The sequence below is a fragment of the Haliotis rufescens genome, unplaced genomic scaffold (genome assembly GCF_023055435.1).
Source record: "Haliotis rufescens isolate VD_foot unplaced genomic scaffold, xgHalRufe1.0.p SCAF_59, whole genome shotgun sequence".
In the NCBI taxonomy this organism is placed as follows: domain Eukaryota; kingdom Metazoa; phylum Mollusca; class Gastropoda; order Lepetellida; family Haliotidae; genus Haliotis; species Haliotis rufescens.
In genome coordinates, this window is record NW_025964323.1 from 2,470,735 (window position 1) to 2,479,740 (window position 9,006).

A 9,006-nucleotide genomic window follows, 5' to 3' on the forward strand; every position below is an offset into this window, starting at 1 on the left:
ACTGAAATGATTTGAGACAATTAAAGGGCATGGTCAAAAAAGGTTAATTGCATAAAAAAGGCGGAATATCTGTGTTGAAACAATTAAACAAAACTTCTCAAATCATTTCAGTGTAATTTGTCATATAATTTGACTCAAACATAAAGAAGAAGAGGACATCCAATGTATCTTGAGTGAGTGAGTATTGTTTTACGCTGCTTTTAGCAATATTCCAGTGCTATCACGGTTGGGGACATCAGAAATGGGCTACACATTAAACCCATGTGGGGAATCGAACTCGGGTCTTCGGCGTGACGAACGAACACTTCTGACATTATATATATATATATATATATATATATATATATATATATATATATATATTACACACACACACAGACATTAGATTGGATCGATGCCTGTTAAATATTATTAAGTCTTCATATATTGACCACTTGGTATGGTATTCACGTTTCTTTCGTCGGTGAGTATATATACTCAACAACAAAAGTTCCTGTGACACCAATATTTGGGTGTATTTTTCAAACAAGTAAAGTTTGGTTTCCATGTAGTACATGTATGGAATCAAGTCACAAAATCGCAACTGCTACAGAAAAGCATGCATTTCCATGCAAAAGTTGACTTTTATCACGCATTTTCTGAAGTCAGTATGGCAAATTAAACCATTTGAACACTTACAGGAGCCTTTTATCTGTAAACATAACTTTGCATTAAATCTTATTCAATGTCACAGGAACTTTTGTTGTTCAATATATATTCAAATTTAACGTTGACAATGCACAGGGCATGTCGTAACCAGCCGACTGATAGAACTAGGCTCTTTCTACCACCTGTCTCCTTGAAGTTAGGGTCAAAGTGGTGTGTCAGGCAAATGAAACAATGCTCCTGGCTCCAGTGCTCTCAACCATCAGAATCTAATCCTCCACCGACACAGGAGCGCTACCCACGGAAAACGGGTTTCCCAGTTTGGTCTCCCCTTGCGACCAGCAATGGGGTGCTGGGGACACATTCTACCCCCGGTCCCCATGGGGCCTATACCTGGAATATTGCTGAGAGCAGCGTTGAACAACAAACATACAAGCAAAACAATCTATAATACACTATCTGCACTGCACTTGTCGTGGCATTGTTCGTGGCAGGGCTCGTTGTCTGTCTGACATCTCTGAAGAAGAAATCGCTACAGAGTTAGAAGACAACCTGTGAAGAGCCGGCTTAGAATATGTCTTCAGCAACCCTCGCTTGCCGTAAAAGGCGACTATGCTTGTGAGAGGCGACTAACGGGATCGGTCAGTCTGGCTCGCTGACTTGGTTGTAGCATGTCACCGAATCCCAATCGATGGTCGTGATGTCAGTCACTGTATTGTCTGGTCCAGACTCGATTATTTTACAGACCGCCATCATATTGCTGGAATATTGCTGAGTGCAGCGTTAACAACAAACAAACAAACAAACAAATGGAGTTGGCAAACCACTCTGTCATCGGGCCAGATTGACAAAAATTTGACTGAAGACAGTTTAATGGATTAAAAGGCAGATGACATAATTGTTTTTTTTCAAATGTTAAGGTCTTACACAGTTTTGGGTCAATACCCAAAATGTCAGACAATACCTGGTGTGACCACCATTAGCAATGATCACTGCCACACATCTCCTGTACATTGAGTGGATCAGACGATTTGTGAAGGCCCTAGGTATCCTCCTGCCCACATCCAGAGCAGCTGTGCGTAGTTCATCGGCAGATGTAGGGACTGGGCGCACATTGTGCAGACGCCTTTGAACCTCATCCCACAAGTGTTCGATGGGGTTCCGATCAGGGCTGAGGGCTGGCCACGGTAGAACACGGATGTTGTGTTGTTTCAGAAAGGCCATGGTAGCTCTGACAACATGGGGACGAGGACGATGTGCTGGTCGGCGACATCTGAGGTTGTTGGAACAGAGGCGTCGGATCACAGTGTCTAGACTAATGTGTCGATTATGTGTTCCTATTGTCTGTCGAGCACTTTCACTTGCAGTTAGGAACGGATGTCGCTGGTGTTGACGGGTAATCTGCCGATCTTGTAGAGGTGTGGTGACCCTTAGGACGACCGCTCCGAGGAAGGTCATCTGTGGTCTGTGAAGCATTGTATCGATGCAGGAGACGGTAAATTGTGGTTATGTTAACGTTGAAATGACGGGCAACATCTTGGACAGACTCTCAAGCTCCCAAACGTCCGATAGCCTGGTTTCTCTGAATTTGAGTTAGGGTAGCATTGTTGACCAAGGAGTGGTAGGTCCAAGAATCGGCCAAAGTTGTATACCCACTACAGTTCGTGACAGTTCGTGCATTTTCGATTTCGCGAGAAATGGGTGCATGATACCAACATATTCATTAAAATGGTGTGTTTTGGCGATTCGTATTTTATGTTGCGTTTTTACTCGGGGCTTCCGAAATGCAACCAAAAACATTGATAACACCATCAGGCTTCACTACATGTTTAAACTCGTATCAATGTATGGTTTCGTGTTTGTTACCTATTTGCTTAAAACCACTTGCGTTTCTTTTGCGTGTGAGTATAGTATTACAGTAATACTAGTCAGATATGGCTGAAAAATGCCGATGTGACTATAAATCTTAACTCATTCACTCATTTATTCCTAATACAGGATATTTAACCGTAACCTTCTATATATTAGTGAGGAATCCGAGTTCTTTATTATTTAATGTCAAGGAACCTTGTCCATCCGATTTCCAGGATAAATAAATCACGATATAAATGATAATTTAAAGATAATACAACTTCATAAATATGTGTGGCAATGATTTATTCGTTCATGTCATTCAGGTCACATTAGCAAAGTTTATAGGCCTTCGTTATGGACAATGTGCATGAACCATCTTATTATCCAGTCGTCCAGCCCTTGCCGCCATAGGTGGGGAAGCCGCCGCGAGGATAGATATCTAGGTCAACAACTTGCCTGTTGAACTGTTGTTGATTGATGGTGGCATACTGTCTGAGGTTTCGGTAGTTATCTATACTAGGTCATTCCCCCCGTATCCATATCCCTTTCCGTATGCATATGTGGGTTGATAGTGTGTGGTTGCGGCCAATGCAACCACCAGAACCAAACAAATTGCAACAGCGAAGGATTTCATGGTTGATATCACAGGGATACTCACATCAACCAAAAAGTTTTGCTTCCATGATAGAAGGGAGACATTACTATGTGGTTTCGTTTGGACAATGTGCAAATCTAGACTAAGGAGTAAAATATGTCCATGAAACAAACACAGTCTAAATGGTACATTGCTATTATCGGACAATTGATCTTTTCCATCTCCGTTGAAACAACAATGCTTATGTATACACTATATCGTGTGACTGCTACATCATCTGAGCAGAAACAATCAACTTTTAAGGTTTCACAAAGCCAAGACCAGGTGTCAGCGATGGATGTTATTTGAGAATATCCCAAAGATCTGAAATGACTCAATGTACTGGAATATTTCATTAGACATTACCAAGATACGATCTGCCAGAACTAAAATTCTGGAGACTTTGATAATGCAAACTTGGAACCTTCTAAAACAATCGCAGCACTGATTTATTTATTTATATCATACAAGTCAAATAAGCATTCTGAACTATATATTAGTAAGTGAGGAATCCGAGATATAAGTTCGTTATTATTTATGTCACGGAACCTTGTCAAACCATTGTCCACTATGGATGTCCGGGATATAACCTACCAGAACATAAATCATAATATAACTGATTGTTTAAGGATGATATAACTTATAAACATGTGTTGCAATGATTTATGTATTCATGTCAAATAGGTCACATAAACAAAGGTTATAGTCCTGCGTTATGGACAGTGTGCATGAACCATCTTATTATCCACTCCAGCCCTTGCCGCCAAGGATGGGGAAGGGACGGCTACGATTATAGATATCTTGGTCAGCGTATTGCTTGTTGAACTGATGTTGGTTGATGTTGGCATACTGTTTGAAGTTTTGGTTGTTCCATACATCATTTCCTGTTCCGTATACTTGCCCGTATCCTCCTCCGTATCCTCCTCCAATTGGGTATGTTGGGTAGGCTGGGTATGTGGCTGAGGCCATTGCCACCACCAGAACCAAACAAAGAGCAACAGCCAAGGTTTTCATGGTTGATATCTCTGTTGTCAAAGAAAAAGATACAATTTTAGATGATACCTTCAATTAAGTTTAAATACAATACGTGACATATTTGCAACATACATTGTATTTAAGGGGCCGTTACTGATCTTCCCAGACATAAGTCCATTATCTCACCCAGCAGCCCCCCAACCCCGCCACTCCAAAAGTATGAATGATGTATACATCACTGTTCATTATTTGCAGCCACCCCAGTATTTTCCTGGGATTTCTTACCTATATGATTAAATATGATGATTTCGAGAACACTTGGCTATGACATTCGCTAGCCCATACGGACACGCTCAGACAGAAATGGGTCAGAGCATAATTCCTTGGTTAGCAGTAAAATTGCAAATACTACGCAGAGAAGCCCCGGAGAATTTGAGTTTACGAACAATCCGCGAATATTCGGCATCTTGGATAAACCACACATATGGAGATATGTCCTAATTAGAGTGACCACACATGTTATTACAATGGCGACCGAAAAGGAAGCTAAATGTCCTGTAGTAATTTGTAATAAATGTGTTATGTACATAGATTGTCGTCAGTTCATCCAAGTAACTGTGTGTGCCATCATGAAACATGGGTCATGTGAACAATGCTTTCGAACGTCGTAGGCGAAATCGTATATTGTACTATGTCATGCACATTACATGTACATGACATATTGCATAAATTGCCTTTTAACCTGCACACAAGGGTCAGATAAATCATCGTTGTATTTTCCTTTGGATATTAAACAGCAAATTCAATTAATGCTTTCAAGGACCGTGAGTGGTGGTAGGCCAGCGTATTAGTTAATGCATTGTCACGCTAAAATGCGTTCTCATGCCCAATATGAGTGCAATTTGCGTCTGTTATCTGAAGCATTTATACGTATCGAGACGATATAAATAATGTAACACGATTTCTCACATCTCTATTTCTCACTTGTCCTGCTTGACTGTATTAATTTTGCCATCACCGGGGATAAATATTTCCATTGATCATATCTTAAGGATCATTTCAAGTATTAGCTGTCATTTAATTATAGGATTTTTTAAAGAAATATAACTTATTGATAAACTTGCATTGTGTAGATAGTTATTTTTTTATAGTGTCGTGTTTAATCTGTAACTTAGATGGTTAGTGGCTGTTTCCTCAAAGGGGGTTCAAATGGCGTAAATATTTCTGACAAAGCGATACAGGTGTGTGTTTTGTAATAGTTTTTCATGAAGATAGCCCTTCTTTAAGCTTTCACTATTCCAAGGGTTGCTTTCAAATGTTAGTTAATGATATCTGAATGATGATTTCGTTGACAATTACCATTAAATGACTTATCAAACCAGCTGATCATAAATCAAAGAAAGATATGTGTTCAAGGATAACAACGGATACAATAAAAAATCATGCAAAGATTTATTAATTCACGTCAAACAAGTCGTATGCGAAAGAGGTGGAGTCCTGCCTTATGATCCGGACAATGTGCATGAACCATCTTAATATCCACCATAGCCCTTTCCGCCATAGTAGGGACGGCCACGATTATAGATATCTTGGTCAGCGTATTGCTTGTTGAACTGTTGTTGATTGATGGTGGCATACTGTCTGAAGTTTTGGTTGTTAAATACATCATTTCCTGGTCCGTATCCTTGCCTGTATCCTCCCCCGTATCCTCCTCCGTATCCTCCTCCAATTGGGTAGGCTTGGTATGTGGCTGAGGCCATTGCCACCACCAGAACCAAACAAAGAGCAACAGCCAAGGTTTTCATGGTTGATATCTCTGTTGTCAAAGGAAAAGGATACAATTTTAGATGATACCTTCAGTTAGTTCAAATTCAGCAACATTCATTTGTAACATACATTGTATTTAATGGGCCGTTACTGATCTTTCCAGACACAAGTCCATTATCTCCCCCAGCAACCCCCGCCCCAGCCCCCAAACAGTATGAATAATGCATTCATCCCTGCTAATTATTTGCCGCCACCCCAGGATTTTCCTGGGATTTCTTACCTTTATGATTAAATATGATGATTTCGAGAACACTTGGCTATGCCATTAGCTAGCCCCAACGGACACGCTCAGACAGAAAATGGGTCAGAGCTTTATTCCTTGGTAAGCAGTAAAATTGCAAATACTACGCAGACAAGCAACGGAGAATTTGAGTTTACGAACAATCCGCGACTGTACGGCATCTGGGAGACGCATCAGAATTACAATTAATCACATAGAGATGATTCAATATGCACTATTCTTGACAGGGTTAAACTGAATTCAAAAAATGTGAAAACAGCAAAAGGTAAACTGTGTGCGTCATCATGAAACATGGGTCATGTGAACAATGCTTCAGATGTGAAGCCTTTCCATGTTCATTGCACACTGATATCGAAGTTAGTAGGTGAAATCGTATACTGTACTTTGTCATTCGTATTACATGTTAATGACATATTTCACATATTGTCTATTTAGCAGTATACATAGGAAAGATAAATCATCACTGTGTTTTCATTCAGATATCAAACAGCACATCAGCTGATCATGTATTATATGTAATGTAATATTGTCCCTCGTACCCACCCCAAGCCACCCCAACCCTGCTCGCCCCATGCACATACAAAGTTTCTCGGGTAGCCTAGTGGTTAAAGCGTTCGCTCGTTACGTCGATGACCCGGGTTCGATATCCGACATGGGTACAATATGTGAAGCCCATTTCTGGTGTCCCCCGCCGTGATATTGCTGGAATATTGCTGAAAGTGGCGTAAAACCATACTCACTAACTCACTCACTGTAAGAAGCGGAATATCTGCACTTGTACGCAGCCGATGTAATTCAAAATTAACATCTCGTTTTCAGTTTCAACACAATCTGTGATCAGAATCGGTAGAGCAGGACATGCATACCCTATTCGTTTACGTTGAACACCTGATTTACAGTGATTCTTTCAAATACACTATACCACTATATAACATTCAGGTCCACGCAGAATTCCGCGCATGGGCCTAAAAACGGAAGATACAGATAATATTTCCGTATTTCGGCCTATGGACTTCGTATTTCAATTTTGGAGTGATCTTCCTTAAATTAATACCTTGTACGAATGGCCTGCCCTATTCAGATAAGAAAGCGTAAGCTTCCAAATTAGCCCTGGGCCTTTTCAAAAAAGAATTTTTAACAAGCAGGTGCTATTTTATTGATGTTATTACTTGAAAAAAGAGCCGGTGGTATAATCGGTGCATCTATGTGTATCTACAGCTTCAGCTGACAGGAAAACCGGCTTTACGTCACATTTCCGTGGCACATCTCCCAGGACCTTGATCGCACCAATAAATCTCTCATGTTATTTTGACATGTTTATTTAGAATCGCACAATGAATAAATGCTACATGCCAATCATTCACATGAATATGGGAACATATTATATATCTCCACGATATGGGTGGTGGAACAGTCATGTCAATGCTCTATTTCTCTGTGAGATACTCAGTTTCTGTCAGAGTAATATGTGAGATGTTTGCTGTAAGTTCCACTTCAATGCTAAAATGGATTGGAAGCCAACCATACTTACCAATCTGCAACGATGTAACGAAGTAACGAATGACAACTTGATTTCGTTTTATATACGCTCAGGTTCGATCTTGTGGTCTCGTTTTTAAAACATTTGACAGGTTTATTAAATGCTCAATCATTTAGAAATTAGGCGCCCTGCAGAGATGTGCCATTACTTTATTTGTTTCAAAGCTTTATGAATATTGTCTTTTCAACATTGAAGATTTAGTTTTCATGCGCATCTATTTTAGGTGAGTGAGTATCGTCGCAGTATAACATGTATGACCTCTTCAAATCTGGACTGACAACCAAAGTACATGCAGGTGTAACCAATAGCTGGTATGGTTTCATGAAGATTATTTGTACTTACTTGGGTGTCCCACTTCTTTTGCATAAGATCTTTGTTGTAACATCTGGTAAGAGGCCAATCGTCACTGTATTGAATAAGAAGTGGTGTCACAGATTGGTTGAGAGCTGCTTTAGCTGTTGCATCAACCATTGTGTTACCAACGATTCCAACATGGCTGGGTAACCAACTAAAGATGACGTCGACTGGCCAGTTTCAAGAGTATTATATAATTTCATAATACCAAGAATCAGTGGTAAAGTTGACAGTTTTAGTGCCTATAGACATGACAATGAATCGGAGAATATGTTAAAACATTTTACGTTTATTTTGTTGTTGAATACATTTCGATGCTGTTTGTTTATGCGGTGAATATGGAACTATTATCTGGTAATCTAGAAGATACCCGTATAATTTGTCATTCAACGACAGTGGCTCAAGCAGTTTTTCCACCATCCTTGGACCCATCAGTAAAAATTGAGCGGTGAGAATCATTTTGGATCGTAATTGGTGCATTCTTGTTGGAAGACTAATTGGATTGTTTCCGTAGGAAGTGTTATGAGAGGTGTGAAAGAGTGAAGGCTACCTCTGGTATGACAAGTTGCCAAGGAGAAGACAAAAGCCTGAAACTGAAACTGATTCTAGTTATGTTAGTGAGTGAGCTAAAATTTAACGTCACATCGGAAATATATCAACCATATCATGATGAGACAAAATTATACATTCATAACAAATATATTTAAACTGTATAAAAACCTGTCACCGAAGGACAGTACAAATAACTAAACTATCATAGATTGTATTTAATACTAGTCTGAGAGTATGTTATAAACGATCATTCAACAATACATTATAAAAACGGGCTATTGATCGCCAGCAACCAAGGTTAAGCTACCGTACTAAGGACCGTAGGGACGATACGCAACTGTGAAGATCCGGGTTAGAATAGGTCTTCAGCAACCCTTGCTTGTT

The 9,006-nt window shown here is 39.8% G+C and overlaps 1 long non-coding RNA gene across 1 annotated transcript; it reads right to left on the minus strand.

Moving 5' to 3' along the window:
- Window positions 1-5,546: 5,546 nt before the first annotated feature.
- On the minus strand, window positions 5,547-7,754 carry LOC125374574. Its single transcript, XR_007218674.1, has 2 exons — window positions 7,708-7,754; window positions 5,547-5,924 (listed from the first exon to the last, which is right to left on the minus strand). It is a non-coding gene; the product is annotated as an uncharacterized LOC125374574 (long non-coding RNA).
- Window positions 7,755-9,006: the final 1,252 nt, after the last annotated feature.